We start from the raw sequence: 17,555 nt of genomic DNA, 5'->3' as shown, positions 1-17,555 counted from the left end.
TCAGGAATAATGGTGAAGGAGAATGTGCCATCCAGCAATATTTTATAAAACTAATTACCTGAGGGAATTCAGGAATATTTGTGCAGATGAATGCACTGTACAGGTAATGAGCTCTTTAAAAAGATGAAGTGTTCTAATTACAAAACAATTATTATAATGCATGACAATTTTAAATTGCTCTCCTTGTTTTGTGTTGTATTTAGTTTTTACTGGAAAGCAAAACAAAACAGATAAGAATTTGTCACCTATTTTTTGTTTTACTTTTAATTATTCTTAATGTATCCAAAATGGCTAGCTTTTGACTTCAAATACTATTCAGAAACAATTTCTATATTAAAATGAAATTATGATGAATGTATATCACCTTTGGTTTTCTAAATTACTATGTTGGAGCATTTGAATTAGTTAATAGAAGCTGCTCTAATTATGCACTTCATTTTGGTATAATTTCTGTTTTGCTTAATTTTCTTTCCATGCCTGACATACCATGTTCATCATTCATTGTATGATCTCAGAAGTGTTTATGAAATATTTCTTTAAAACTTAAAAGAAAAAAAGTAAACATTTTCGGAAACCACACTTTCTTGAATGCTGTTTTTTGTTACAATTACATTAATTTCACCTGAAACAAAAAAGTGCACAAAAATCCAAAGGGCAAGAAATAAGTGCTATCATTTGTAACATTTGTAATTTTAAGATAATCTTGGTCTGTAGTTTCAGCCAAGGAACAAACATTGTGGGAACTATAAAGAGAAAAAAATACCAGAGGCCAGTATTAGGAGTGCTTGCTGGGCGTGTGTATGTTGGGTGGAGGGGTATGAAGGATAGTATGGGTGCTTTTATTCTAAGCAACACCTGCTAAAACAATTAACCCAATTGAATCTCTTGGTAAAATAGCAAGTTTTCTCTAATAATAGAGAACTTGTGGGTAAATTAACCAAAGAAAGGCATTTTATTTATTTAAAAAACAATGTTGATTCTCTACATAATTGCTACCCCCATTTTTTATTTTGTACTGTTTTGTTTTGTTTTCATGTGGAGCAGGGACAACAGCCCATATTAGGGATTGAAAATGCAGGCCCTTGCTTTTCTACCTTCTTTGATGGGGTGGCCTTTTGCACAATTATGGCCATTGACCATCAGAGGGACTTTGTTGGGGAGCTTCTGGGACATATCTTTCTCCCTGATAAAGATAGAAAGACTGGGGAAAGATTTCCATGCCACTCTGGACTTCCTTGCCCCAAACCCACCACAATTCTTTCCTGCTATCTTGGAGGTTGTATGAGTATATAATGCTTGCAATGGCTGCAGTTATCTTGCAGCTATTCAAGGCACCATGGCACAGAGGACAGTACAGAGAAACACACCTGGAACAGTCTGGATCCTTGATGTTGTTGAGTCACTGAGTCTACCTTGGGAACACCTACCTCTGGGCTTCTATCATATGCGGCCAAACATACTTTAATTAAGTAGGGTATCCAATTTTCCACAGTAAAAAGTATTGAACTGGCAAAAAAAATAACGTGACTATAGCTGCACCATAGGTAATTGTGATATTGATTCTGCAATCACAATTCCCCTTTGGTAACTCAGAGTCAGTGAATTTATAAAGATTATAATTCTGAAATCCTATTCTCAATATCCCTTCTCTGCTGCATTTCTTCCATCCCTAGTGATAAACCCTTGGCCATTTGTAGTTCACATTTTAACTTTCTCCAGATTCTCTGCTCTCTTGCCATCTCTCCCACCAATCAACACGAACTACTCCACTGGATCCAGAGTTCTCTGGATCCTAAACACACCATACTGTCTGTACCCAGTGTGCCTTCCCCACTTACTGTCTTGCAATACGTGCTTGGCCTGTGCTCAGGCATTACGTAGTTTGATTTTATTATTATTTTGACATACACACGGTACTTTAAAAAGACCTAAAATCCCAGATAGGTAGGATTATGTGTGCTTTCCCTAATGTAATACAGCATATGATATATCGAGTGACACATGGAACAGAATATACACTTTTAGAACTCTCCATGAAGTCTGGGGTATATATACATTTGCATGATTTATATATAGCAACCTGTAAAGGACTACTTAGTAACTAATCTATCAATCACTCCATATTTGTTGAATGTTCATTCTTTTTTTCTGTCAAAAATATACATTAAAATAATTAAAATCAATACATGCTAATGTAGAAAATTTGGAAACTCCAGACAGAAACAAATAAACAAAATCACTCAAGTCCCCGCACTCCAAAACAATATTGTTAACCTCTTGGTGTTTTACTTTCTAATGTTTTTTGCTTTGCATAGATTTCTGCTTTGCATGGTGTGGGATTCTGTTTGTTTGCAGCTATTGGTCAGACAGACTGAGATAACAGGAGAAACGGAAGGAGTGTACATGAGAAAGGGTGTCTGTCAGACCCTTTCTGAACCCTTATGCATCATGAAGAACAATTACAATTTTGATTGCTTATTGTAGTCTTGATGTTATTTAGCTCTCAAAGTAACAATTATGAAGCAATGTTATTATTCATATTTCATTTTATTAAAACAAATTTATTACACATTTTTAAATTACCTTTTAGTTCACTTATACCTCCCCATCTGCCAGCCAATGACCACACTGTTGTCCGTGTCCATGAGTCCATCAAACTTTTTGCTCAATCTCTCCAACCCCTACCCCCTTAACCATCCCCCCCACTAGCTCTCATCCAGCTCTCCATCTATGAATCTGTTCCCATTTTAATTGTTAGTTCAGTTTGTTCATTAGATCCCATGTATGAGTGATATCGTATAGTATTTGTCTTTTTTTGTTCTGGGTTATTTTATATAGCATAATGTTCTCTAGGTCCATCCACGCTGTTGCAAAGGGTAAAATTTTCTTCTTTTTTATGGCTAAGAAGTATTCCATTGAGTAAATGTCCCATAGTTGTTTTATCCACTCACCTATTGATGGATACTTGGGCTGCTTCCATATCTTGGGGACTGTAAATAGTGCTGCAATGAACATAGGGGTGCTTATGTTCTTTTGAACTAGTGTTTTGGATTCCTTTGGATATATTCCCAGAAGTGGCATCGCTAGGTCAAAAAGCAGATCCATTTTTAATTTTTTGAGGTATCTCCACACTGCTTTCCACAGTGGCTGTACCAGTCTACATTCTCGCCAACAGTGCAAACGATTTCACCTTTCTCCACATCCTCGCCAGCTCTTGTTTGTTGATTTACTGATGATGGCCATTCTGACAGGTGTGAGATAGTATCTCATTGTGGTATTAATTTGCATTTCTCTGATAATTATTGACATTGAGTATCTTTACACATGTCTATTGGCCATTTGTATGTCCTCTTGGAGAAGTGTCTATTTAGGTCCTTTGCCCATTTTTCAATTGGGTTGTTTGTTTTCTTGGTGTTGAGTTTTGTAAGTACTTTGTAAATTGTGGATATTAACCCCCTATCAAACACATTGGTTAATACATTTTCCCATTCTGAGGTTTTTATTTTTTTGACAATTTCCTTGCTGTGCAAAAACTTTTTAATTTGATCTAGTCCCATTTGTTTATTTTTCTTTTGTTTTCCTTGCCAAGGGGGATATAGCCAATAAAAAATTGCTATGAGCAATGTCTGAGATTTTGCTGCCTATGTTTCTTTTAGGAATTTTATGTTTTGGGGGCTAACATTTAAGTCTTTGATCCATTTTGAATTTGTTCTTGTGTGTGGCATAAGAAGGCAGTCTAGTTTAATTTTTCTGCACATATCTAACCAATTTTTCCAACACTATTTATTGAATAAACTATCTTTAGCCCATTGTATGTGCTTATTTCCCCTGTTGAATATTGACTATAAAGGTGTAGATTTATTCTGGGGCTCTGTACTCTGTTCTATTGATCTGTATTTTTTTTTTTATGCCAGGACTGGGCTGTCTTTATTACTATGGCCTTGTAGTACAGTTTGATATTAGGTAGTGGAATTCCTCCAGCTTTGTTCTTGTTTCTTAGGATTGCTATTGCTATGCGGGGCCTTTTGTGGTTCCATATAAATTTTTGAAATATTTATTCTGGTTCTGTGAAGTATGGCATTGGAATCTGGATAAGAATTGTATTAAATCTATAGATTGTTTGGGTAGTGTCGACATTTTGATGATGTTAATTCTTCCTATCCATGCACATGGTATATGCTTCCACTTATTTATATCTTCTTCCATTTCTTTCTGTAGTGTCTTATAATATTCTGAGTACAAGATCTTTTGTATCCTTGGTTAGGTTTATTCCTAGATATTTTATTCTTTTTGAAGCAATTGTGAATGGTATTTTTTTATTTCCCTTTCTGTTAGTTCATATTGGCATATAAAAATGAAACTGATTTCTGAATATTAATTTTATATTCTGCTACTTTGCTGAATTCATTTACCAGTTCTAATAATTTCTTGGTGGAATCTTTGGAGTTGCCTATGTACAGAATCATGTCATCTGTGAATAAAGACAGTTTTACTGCTTCCTTTCCAATTTGGATGCCTATTATTTCTCCTTCTTGTCTAATTGCTGTAGCTAGGACTTCCAACACTATGTTGAATAAGAGAGATGAAAGTAGATATAAGTTCACACTTAAAGGAACTTGAAAAAGATCAGCAAACAAAGCCCAAAGTAAATAGAAGGAAGGAAATAATAAATATCAGAGCAGAAATAAATGAAATAGAGTCTAAAAAAAATACAAAACATCAGTGACTCTAAGAGCTGATTCTTTGAAAAGATAAACAAGTTTGACAAACTTTTAACATGACTCATCAAGAAAAAATGAGAAAGGACCCAAATAAATAAAATCAGAAATGAAAGAGGAGAAATAACAACTAACACCAAAAATATATAAAAGATTATAAGAAGATATTATGAATAACTATATGCCAACAAACTGGACAACCTGGATGAAATGGATAAATTCCTGGAAACATACAATCTTCCAAAACTAAATCAGGAAGAATCAGAGAATCTGAATAGATAGATTAGAACTAGTGAAATTGAAGCAATTCAAAAAACTCCTAACAAACAAAAGCCCTGAACCAGATGGCTTCACAGGGAAATTTTACTAAACACTCCAAGAAGAACTAACACCTCTCCTCAAACTATTTCATAATATTCAAGGAGAGGGAAGGCTCCCAAACTCATCTTATAAGGCCAGCATTATCCTAACTCCAAATCCAGATAAAGATGCTGCAAAGAAAGGAAATTACAGGCCAGTATCTCTGTTGAACATAGATGCTAAAATCTTCAAAAAAAATTAGCAAACCAAATACAACAATGCACCAAAAAGATCATACATCATGATCAAGTGGGATTTATTCTGGGAAAGCAAGGTTGGTACAACATTTGCAAATCAATAAATGTGATTCACTATGTAAACAAAATGAAGGATAAAAACCACATGATCATATCAATAGATATTTAAAAAAGCATTTGATAAAATCCAGCACCCATCTATGATAAAAACTCTCAGCAAAGTGGGAATAGAGGGAACATACCTAAACATAATAAAGTTCATATATGACAAACCCACTGCCAGCATCATAATCAACAGGCAAAAGCTACGAGTGTTCCCCTTATTATTCATATTTTAAAGATGAAGTACCTAGGTCAGGGAAAGTCAGGAATTTGCCCAAAATAAAACAGCTGTAGAGTCCTAAAGCTGGAAATGAAGCCCACTTCTAACTCGACTTCAAAGCAGATTTTCTCTTTTTTCTTGCATTTTACCCAATTACCAAACAGCAGAACCAGCAGGGAGTTGTTGGTCCTTTGGTTCCAAGCCTTTTATTTTATAAAGGAAGAGATTACCAAGAAGAGTGCCTTGGAAATGAGTGCTCTTGCTTGCTCTTTGTGGGCTCTTGTGAAGCTCTACTGGTCAGTCTTTGGCCACTTTATGCCTTTTCCTTCCATGAAATTCATATGCATTTGTTGAGTCCTTATTTAAATGGGCAGGACATTGTTCAGGCACCAAGTAAATCACTCCAAATGATGAACACCAACAATCACCGAGATTCTAAATTCTAAGAGTTTTGAGACACTCCTTGACCAAAGAGTGTCAATAATGTCTCTGGTTGAATGTTCCTTACCTCAGGAAACAAAAGCAAAGCCACTCTTTGCACCCTACTCACCTTTTAAACAGGGTGACCCTTTCAGACCAGAGCAAAGAGAAGATTCTAGAGCCTACAGCTGACATAGGACAGCCAAGATCAGTTTTATTTGATGTATGTTTGCTTTCTTAAGCCCAAATCTTAGTCAACACGGGACGCAGCTGTCTTTTCTCAAGGAGATTTTACTCCTAGACAAAGTGTTTGGATTTCAGCTCATTGTTTAATAGTTCTAGGATTCAAATGGTCACCTCGAGGCAGGAAGGTTAGCACTCCATTAAGATGGATGGAGTAAGTTCACACCTCTCACTTTTACTTTATTTCTTTGTTTTTTCTTTCCATTTGCCTGCAAACTCAGCAAAGCGGAAGCACATTCACTACATTGTCTGTTTTTATACCCACTGTACTGAAAAGTTAATTTACTGAAGAACTTGGATTTTCCAGGAAAAGGAAAAATCCACAGAGAGTTCTAAAATCTGTAAAATACAACAGGACTATCAGAGGAATAAGAAATCTTATGCTAGATACTGTGGTTCTTAAATCAATCGCCAAAGAGATTTTAAAGCCCATATGCTTTTTGGATGGTTCTTCTGGACCTCACTATAAATGTTTTTCAGATAATATCTCCTAAGATGGAGAGCAGAAACCATCATTATTTATGTGACATGCTAGAACAGCAAATGTTTGTTCAGTTGGCATTCACAAATACTGATTGAAAGGCAATGGGAAGGAGTTAACATTTGGTGAGTGCCCACTATGCAAAAGCATTGTGCTGCACACCATGGCAGGTCAAAGATGACACCTGGTTCTTTCCCTTCACTCTGATGAATTAAAAAAACCCACATAGTTTCCTCTAATACAATCCAGAGAAGGGTTGTACTACATATTCATGCAATAGAACCATGGAGAAAGGGACAACTTCATTCTGACTTGAGAATTTAGGAAAACTTTTTAGAGGTAAATTGAAAACCAGTATAATGGACCTGGAAGGAGAAAGGCAGGTGATTGGGAGGTTATTTTAGCAAAGGGATTAAGGTAAAACAGAATACATATGGTAGTATTGAGAGCTGAGAGTTCCTCCAAGTTACCTGTAGTTAGCATGGCAGAGACATGCTAAATGTTCCTCAATCCCATTTCCCTTCTTGAACATACAGAGAAACTATATTTTGCAGCCTCCTTGAGGTTACATGTGGTTCTATGACTGCCTTCTGGCAGATGAAATGAAGAGAGAGTGATTGTACACCATTTTCTGCTAAGTTTCTCTCCTTGCTTGTTTGGCTAGCTAAATGCAAAGCATCCAGCAAAGATCTCTGAGGAGGCCCTGGGAGAGGGTGGTCTCATGAAATGGAAGGCCCCAAGACGCTGGGATCATCTCCAGAAGACTGCCCACCAAATATCTGATTCGACTGTGAACAAGAATTATGTTAAGCAGCTAGCTCTATGGCAGGGGATGGTCAGCCTGAAAAGGTAAATCTAAAAGACCTATAAAATCCTCCTGAAGAAAGTCGTTTACAAGAATTAGAATAATAATTTAAAGTAGCAATAAGTTTTGAATTAATATAGGCCAGCATCAGGAAGAAGGCATAGCTCATTCTTTCCACTGTGAACCTCTATGAGTCATAATTTTATGCTGACAACAATTTTAGAAAGGGGGGCTTCTTCAGTAAAGAGGTACTTGGACATTTTATACTTTATGGAAAGAGGGAAAGGACTTGGTGTGCTCTGAAGGGGAGTCTAAAGGTAGCTGGCTTGGGACTACTTTAAAAATACATTTTATTGCTTTTTTTATTATAAAAGTAATACACATTCCTGATAGAAAAACTGGAAAATATAAAAGTGTCAACAGAATAAAATAATAACCACTTGTAACCCTACCACACTTGGGTGTATTTTATGCCACTCCTCTTTCTTTCTATCTTGCTATCTCTGTCTCTCTACATATATCATATGTAGTAAATTATTGGATCATACTAATTGTAACATATATAATATTTTTGTCAATAAATTTTACAAACTTGTTTTTAAATAGTTATGTATTATATTCCTTATATGAATGAATTTTGGCATTTTCCATAAAGTTGGATGCAATTATTTCCAGGGTTTTAGTAAATTATTTTAACATAATGGATATTATTATCCATAAATATTTCCTTGGATTCTTGATTTTTTTTTAGGATTGATCCTTACTAGTAGTAGGATTTGTAGTAAAAAGTTTGAAAGTTTAAGAGATCTTGATGTTTTTAGGAAAATAGCTTTCTAGAAAGGTTGCAGCAGGTTATGTTTCAACAAGCAGAATATGAGCTACCTGTCTTATAACACTTTCATAATACTAATGAGAGTATTTCATTGAATGCTAACATTAAAATATTACCTATGACTTTTTATCACTTTCTATATAGTCCAGAGTGGGTGATTTACCAGTTGGGTTGTGTGGGGTTTGCAAAGAGCAGGTATGCTCTGTCCATTGTCCACATACTCCTTGTGTTAAAACTGGGATTTCTAAAGGAGCATGTTGATCCAGTGATGGAATGGCATTTCTCTTCCGTTGGTGGCCAAGTAATAATGCACCAGTTAGTGAGGCTAGGAAAGAGATGGGAGATCCATCACATACATACATATTCCAACTGAGGTCAAGAATTATTATTATTATTATTTACTTTTATTAGTATTTATTTTATGCTGAATTTACTCCCGAGCCATAAGTTTTGTTTCTTCAGTTTCTTCTGGGATATCTTTTTCTTCTGTGCAACCTCCTCCTCTGGTTTAGGAACAATCTGCTCTTTCTCAGTGAGGATCATCTCGATGTGGCAGGGAGAGCTCATGTACAGGTTGATCCTGCCCTGGGCTCTGTAAGTTCAGCGCCGCATCTTGGGAGCTTTGTTCACCTGGATGCTCAATGACCAGAGAATCCACATCTAAACCCTTAAGTTCAGCATTACTTAATTTAAGTTAAGTTCAGCTTAACTTAAGTTAAGCATGTGCAGCAAAAACTCAGCACTCTTTTTGGGCCACCAACCCTGTGTCCAGCCCCACTGTTTGGCCTGGGTGCACCTACCAACTCCACCATTGTACCGACGGAATGGGACACACTGCTTCTTTAAAGTGACATCTTTCAGGTACTTGGTAGCTTTTCAAATATGCATACCCTTGATGGCCTGGGCAATTTCTTGAGTGTTCTTAAAGTGAACACGAAGATTTGAACCTCTTGATTTGCATGATTTTGTGGGGTTCTCTGGGTCAAGTGAATAGCGAACCATCTTCAGAGGTCACCTCCGGTCGCTTTTGGGAAGAGCAGAATTATTCTTTTTAAATGTCAAAAATAGCATTCCTAATACCTGTGTGTATAGGTTCCATTTATTTGTGCACTTAAATTAACTCTTTTCTAATTTGGCTTACACAGCTGCCAAAGACTTCCTCCGAAAGGCATTTTCTTCTAAACTAGTCATAATTCACATCCACCTCTCATTGGAGAAATGTCTTTTGTGGCTTTTTGCCTTAGTAAAGGGTAAAGGAGGATAGTTTTATCCAGTTTCCAAAAGTTGTGCTGTGGCTTAGAAAGATACCTCTGGTAGCTTTTGTCCCTTTCCTCTCCTGAGCTAGTTCTATATTGCATTCTTTCCTTTTGCATTTGGCCAATTTTCTTATGTGACTTTGTTGAGCATACTATGTCTTTCAGAAGGATATTATTATTAAAATGTTTTTTGTGTGCAGAATTCTAATTATATGATGCATATTTATATAGCTTATTAGAAACTAAGTTGATGTGATTTCCAATCCCAGTTAAGGACTCATGATTTGATGTGTGCTCATGAGGACAGTGGGGTCAACTGTTGAAATCTAGGTCATCCGGGAAAATTTAGGACATATAATTGTCCTGCCCATATAGTGGTTATTTGACTATGTAGGCCACAAGAAATGATTTTGCACTGAAATAGAAAATGCTACTGTGATATGCATGATAGTTGTAAAGCATTCTGACATACATTACTTCATTTAATTCTTTCAATCCTCCTCTAAGACAGGGTAGGCATGTGTTATTATCCCTGTCTTATGAATAAGAAAAGAAGAAGTCATCAATGGGCAGAGATAAGGTCTAGTTCTCTTTGCCCCTGGTTAATGATACCCTTCTGTGATGCCATCTCTCCAAGACTGGTAGGATAGGTACTGGCCACAGGCCATCCTTTAAAGTTTGTAGGTGGGTTTTTCTTTCAGAAAGAAATCCTTAACTCAGAATAAGTCTTGCACCTTTTGAGTGTTGATCAAGTATTTATTGCAAATCTGTATCAGACACTTGCCAAACTGAGGGCTAATTCTTATGACTAGCTTTGAACCAATTTTTATTTCTTCTAAAGTAAGGTATTTCCAGATATCAAGAGACCTAAAAAATGGTGAAGTTATTACTGTGTTTCTCATTTATTTTTGTCTCAAAACTTTATTACACAATATTCATGTCACCATATAATTTTCATTCCTATGTGAAATTTTTACCTTTTTTCCTAAGTCTAACAGATCTGGATATCCCAAACTTGAAGGTGGGGTATTCAGAAAATTGGACATCTGATTCCAAGGAGAGAGGTGTTCCGGATCTTTTCATGACCTTTCTTGGGGCAGAACTGATTGGCAGCAAGATATATGAGCATAATCTATACTTTATTTGAGGTGGGTTCATAGTTAGGTCTCTCTCTGTTCTTTACAGCAAGGTAAACAGGAAGTCAAGGAAACTTTCAGACAAAGATTTATTCTTGGAACTTGGAAAGTATTACATGTTCCATATGTTATAATAAAGGAAAATAAGAATTCTTCTGAGAAAGGTGCTCCAGATCTTGAATTGCCTTGTATTAGAATAATAATTAATAACAATTAAAAAAATTTCTATGTTTTTCTCAATGAAAAAGAAAAAAGTTAAATTTATAATGAATATTAACATGGAGAACTTGAACAAAGAATTTTCTAAAACAACTTTATAAGTGATTGCTTGGGGGCAGTGTCAGTTAACCAAGTTCAAAAAGGAAATAAACATCATGTTACTTAATTTCCTCAACAAATGATTCTCTTTTGGTTCAGTACTGAGAGATAGAATCATGCCAATCCAACAAATACACATTTGATTTCTGATTTTCACAGCTTTTCTCTTCCCTCTTTGTCACCTTATGAAAAATAATAATACAAAGTAATATAAAATAACAGTAACCATTTATAAAAACAATTTCCTTGAAATATTATTCTATAGTGGATGCCATAGCTCAAAGGAAAAATCAGGGCCAGGAGGGAGGAGTAGATAGGTCCTCATTACTGATGAGTCCAAAAACTCTCCCCCATCCTTATCCCAAGTCTCCCAGCCTTATCAACTTTTGCTTTATTATGAAGGTTTCTGCTCCTCAGTGAAACATTTACACCTTCTATTTTACAAATATATTTTAGATTCTCAAGGAGAGGTTAGTAGGAATGGAAGGGTATTTAGAGAATAATATAAGCAGAGACCTAGAGATTGGAATGAAAAGGTGTGATGAGAAATTGGATTGCAAAGTTTATGATGGATCCAGACCTCAGGTCTTAAAAGCCAGTTGTTAGGGGATTGTACTTTATTCTGTGAATAGGATGACTATTTTAGTGTGCTCTCAAGGAGAGTGAGACTAAAGACAGTGGAGTCAGTGGGGAGCGATGCTGATGTTGTAGATGCAAGCCTGAACCAAGAGGATCTCAGTGTAAAGGACACTGAGAAATTCACTTGGTAATGGATGCTCACTCTGCCATGGTCCTCTAGCTGTAGGGGGTGACAAGCTCAAATCAGGAGTGGCTCTTGCCTCCTAGAAGCTTCCCATCTATCCAAGCTTGAAATTGAAGATAGGTAATGGGGGCAAGGTGTTGACTATGTTAATGACAAAATGTCTTTCAAAAGGCCCCACAGGGTGGTAATTCTATAGATTCAGAACTAACTTTATGAGCATCTTGGGAGAGTTCAGATATTAAGGTTGGATTTACACAAACCCAAAAGATAGACTAACAGAAAACTTACTATCTACATTTTTCCAATACTCAACTTTCTCTCAGTTTAGACCTTTGGGGAAATATTGTATTCAGAATGTTTCACTTAAAGATCACTTAAAGTTATCGCCTAAGAGAGCTGAAGGCAAGTCTCCCCTCAAAGAGACAACTTGCCAATTGAACCAAATACATGGTGTCTGAAACACAGAATTCCCTTTCTTTCAACAGCTTTTGGATGGGCCCTGACAATGTTTGTCTTCCAGACTCTCTGTACATCTGTTGCCAATGATCTCTCTCCCCAACTTCAAATTCTTTCTTCTGATAAATTAATAATTAAAGGCAAATCCCAGTTATCAGCATTATATTTCTAGAAATTGGTCTTTCAGAAGTAATAGTTAACAAAAATTAGTAAAAATATGCATATAAGGATGTTAATTGCTGCCTTGTTTATAATACAAAAAAATGAGCTATATGTTTATCAGTTGTGAAATTGCTTAAATAAAAGATGGTATATTTATTTAAAGGCATACTATGCAACCATAAAAAAGGATGCATAAGACAATATGTACTGACTTGACAAGATATAATAAAAAGCTGTTATAAAAAAGTATATCAATAGTATAGCAGGATTTCATATTTGTAAGAAAGAAATATGTATATATGTCTCTGCTTGTGTGTGATATATCCATATATGACACATATACATATATATGATGATAGAGCAGATATAAGCACAAAAAATAGGAAAGCAATACACTTAAATGCTAATTAGTAGTTAACCCTGGGGAATGGTGGGGTTGTATGTTGGAGATTGTCTGAGACTTTCACCTCTTCCTTTGTGTGCACACACATACATGTACACACACATGCATGTATACACACAAACATGCAGTGGGGTCATGGGTGCAATTTAATGTGGGCTTTTTATTTTTTAAGGACCTCTTTTTTTCTTTCTTTTGTTGAATGGCCTTTGAAAACCTTACAATCTTAAGGAAATCATGATATTCTAGGATAAATTACTATTCACTGTAAGGATTGATAAATACTATAAACAAAGTATAAATTAATATGGGCTCCTAGGTAACTGAAAGATGGCTTCCATTTGCATGAGGATGAGAGTCTAAAGACAATGAAGAGATGGAAAAATTGTATATCTCCTCTAACTACAGAGACCATAAGCCTTGATTTTGCAAGCTAGCCGCCATTTAACTGCAAGCTAGCAGTTAAAAGACACTTAAATTATCTTTAACATTGCTCTTATTAGGTCATAAAAATGCCTGTAAATTCAAGAATTTTAGGGAACGGAGGTTGGTTTAGCTGGGGTAGAGTAGAGAGGTGGGGAGAAAATGCAGACAGCTGTAATTAAACAAAAATAAAATAATTTAAAAATTGAAAAAAAAAAGAATTTGATGCACACACAACTTTTGAGCTGGAACCTACCACAGTTCTTTCATGTGAGACTCTGAATTCTAATTTTTGGTTCACAAAATATGTACCCATAAATCCAGGCACAGCACTTTGCATGTAACATATACTTGCTAAATAGTTGCTGCTTTGTGGGTTATCAGAATCATACAAGAAAAATAACACTACCTGATGATCACCTTTGAATTCAGTAGTCTTTCCTCTTTAGAAAGACAAGATGATTGCTTGCAGCCTTCTCAACCCCTTTAATCAAGAATAGGAAACTGAGAGGGATCCAAGATGGCAGAAGAATAAGTTAAAGCTACACCACTCTCTTCCCAGGACCAATCTGGAATTACAACAAAATTGTAGAGAAATTATCCAGAATAACCAACTGAACACTAGCTGGAGAGAAGCCTTATAACCATGGAAAGGCAGAAGAAATCACTTCACCACAACATGACTGGTAGGGAGCATGGAAGAGATGTGAGAGGGCTGGCTGGGCTCCCATGGCTGGCAGCTGAAGTGCCAGAGGGATATTTCAGTGGCTGGAGGTTCTCCTGAGAACTGCGAGGTCTAAACCCCAAGCTGAGATCTCTAGCCTAAAGCATCAGAACCAGAAAGGACCCCAGATAACATCTAGCTGTCAAAAGCAGCAGAGTTTCTGTCCAGCAGGTAGAGATGGCTGGACATGCAGAGGGTCTCTTAAGGCACCAACACACAAAACTTTGTTTGCAGCCACTTACCCTGGTCTCTGACAAAGGGAAGGCAGAGTGGACTAGAGATGGAGGAGAGTCTGAGGTTGGTGACTCTGGGGAGAGAACTGAAGGAACAGCCACCAGGAGCCATCTTTCTCAGTCAGAGTACTCCTCTCCAATGGCATTGGCCTGAAGGAAAGCAGTATCCCTGCCCTCAGGAATTACTCTGCCCCCACCCCATGGAGCTTAAGACTGACTGATTATCATAGCTTAATTAATTTAATAACTGATCCATCTAGTGGCTGATTAGTTTAACAACTAAGGCAGAAAAATACAAAGAAGCAGCCAAAATGGGAAGACAAAGAAACAGAACCCAATGGAAGAATGAGAGAATTCTCCAGAAGAACTAGATGAAATGGATGCAAGCAATTTATCAGATAGAGAGTTTAGAGTAATGATTGTAAGGATACTCAACAGCATGAAAAAAAGACATAGAAACCATAAAAAAAGACCAGTCAGAAATAAAGAATGCAGTGTCTGAAATAAATAATATTCTTGAAGGAATAAACATTAGTTTAGATGAAGGAGAGGATCAAATCAGTGATTTGGAAGACAAGGTAGGAAAAAACACCCAGGCAGAGCAGCAAAAGGAAAAAAGAATTAAAAAAATGAGAAGAGCTTAAGAAACATTTTGGACAACATGAAGCATAACAACATCTGGATCATGGGAATACCAGAAGGAGAAGAGAGCAAGGAAGGGATTGAGAACCCATCTGAATAAATGACCGAAAACTTACCTAATCTGGTGAAGAAAAAAGTCAGACAAGTCTGGGAAGCTCAGAGTCCCAAACAAGTTGGACTCAATGAGGCCTACACAGACACATTATAATTAAAATAACAAAGCTTAAAGACAAGGAGAGAATCCTAAAAGCTGCAAGAGAAAAGCAGGTAGTGAGCTACAATGCAGCACCAATTAGACTGGCATCTGATTACTCAACAGAAACATTTCAGGCCAGAAGAGAGTGACATGAAATATTCAAGGTGATGAAAAGCAAGGACCTACAACAAAAGCTACTTTACCCAGCAAGGCCATCATTTAAAATCAAAGAAATAAGAAACTTTTCAGACAATAAAAAGCTAAAGGAGTTTGTTAATACCAAACCAGTACTTCAACAAGTGTTAAAGGGCTTGCTTTAAAAAGAAGAAAAAGAGAAAGGAAAAAGACAGAGGGAAACAGTCTAACAACAAAATGGCACTACAAACATATCTATCAATAATCACCCTAAATGTAAATGGCTTAAATGCTCTGACCAAAAGACAGAGGGTAACTGAATGAAAAGAAAGCAAGACCCACAAATATGCTGCCTCCAAGAGACCCATCTCAGATTAAAAGATATATACAGGCTAAAAGTAAAGAGTTGGAAAAAAATATTTCATGCAAATGGAAAAGACAAAAAAGCTGGGGTAGCAGTACTTATATCCGACAAAGTAGACTTTAAAACTCAGGCTATAGTAAGAGATAAAGGACACTACATAATAATAAAGGGAATAATCCAACAAGAGATTATAACCCTAGTAAACATTTACACACCCAACAAAAATACAGTCATAATTGGAGCTTTTAACACCTCATTGACTTCAATGGATAGATCTGCAGGCAGAAAATCAACAAGGAGATAGCAGCCTTAAATGACACACTAGATGGATTTAATTGATATCTTCAGAGCATTTCATCCCAAAGCAGCCGAATATACATACTTTTCAAGTAATCAAAAGACCTGGTACAGGCATAAAAACAGACATATAGATCAATGGAACAGAATAGAGAGCCCAGAAGTAAATCCACATTTTTATAGTCACTTGATATTTGACAGAGGAAGTCAGCACATAAAATGGGCTAAAGATAGTTTATTCAATAAATGGTGCTGGGAAAAGTGGTCAGATAGATGTAAAAAAATGAAACTAGACCACCTTCTTATACCACACACAAGAATAAATTCAAAATGGATCAAAGACTTAAATGTTAGCCCCCCAAACCATAAGAATTCTAGAAGAAAAGATAGGCAGCAAAATCTTGGACATAGCTAGTAGCAATATTTTATCAGATATATCTCCCCAGGCAAGGAAAACAAAAGAAAACATGAACAAATGGGACTACATCAAACTAACACATTTTTGCACAGCAAAGAACATCATCAACAAAATACAAAGACAACCCACAGAATGGGAAAACATATTCACCAATACATCTGATAAGGGGTTAATATCCAAAATTTACAAAGTACTTACAAAACTCAACACCAAAACCCCCAAAGAACCCAATTAAAAAATGGGCAAAGGACCCAAATAGACACTTCTCCAAAGAGAACATACAGATGGCCCATAGACATATGTAAAGATACTTAATATCACTAATTATCAGAGAAATGCAAACTAATACCACAATGAGTTACCATCTCACACCTATCAGAATGGCCATCATCAATAAATCAATAAACAAGAAGTGCTGGTGAGGACATGTGCAAAGAGGAACTCTTTTGCACTACCGGTGGGAATGCCAACTGGTGTAGCCACTGTGGAGAGCACTATGGAAATACCTGAAAAAATTAAAAATGGATCTGCCTTTTGATTCAGTGATCCCACTTCTGGAAATATATCCAAAGGAAACCAAAACACGAATTTGAAAGGGCATAAGCACCCATATATTCATTACAGCTTTATTTACAATCACCAAGATATGGAAGCAACCTGTGTCCTTCAATAGATGAGTGGATAAAACAACTATGGGACACTTACACAATGGAATTCTACTCGACCACAAAAAAGAAGAAAATTTTACCCTTTGCAACAGTATGGTTGGACCTGGAGAATATTATTGTAAGTTAAATAAGCCAGTCAGAGAAAGAAATACCATATGATTTCACTCATATGTGGAATCTAACGAGCAAAGCAGAGCCAGACTCATAGATGACAGCTAGTGAGGGATGGGGGAGGTTAGTGGGTGGAGGGATTGAGCAGAGAGAAAAGAAGACCCAGGAACGTCAACAACAGTGTGGTGATTGCTAGGGGTAAGAGGCTATACAGGAACTAAATGGGAATGGGAAAAAAGACAATAACGATTAAATTGAAAAAGAAATAGGAAACTACCAGAGTGAAATGAACTACCACCGAAGACTGCTTTTCTTACCAATATTACCAAACAGTATTTACAGTATTTCATGAATGAATGCAAAATGCAACACCAGATAAAGCAAAAGCCTTCCTATGAGGACAATCATATAGTTAAACCCAAGCATGCGTGATTGAATAACCCCAACTGGCAAACCCTGAACCCTGTTACAAACG

Source organism: Desmodus rotundus, chromosome 1, assembly GCF_022682495.2.
Source record: "Desmodus rotundus isolate HL8 chromosome 1, HLdesRot8A.1, whole genome shotgun sequence".
Lineage (NCBI taxonomy): Eukaryota > Metazoa > Chordata > Mammalia > Chiroptera > Phyllostomidae > Desmodus > Desmodus rotundus.
This window is presented reverse-complemented; position numbering follows the sequence as displayed.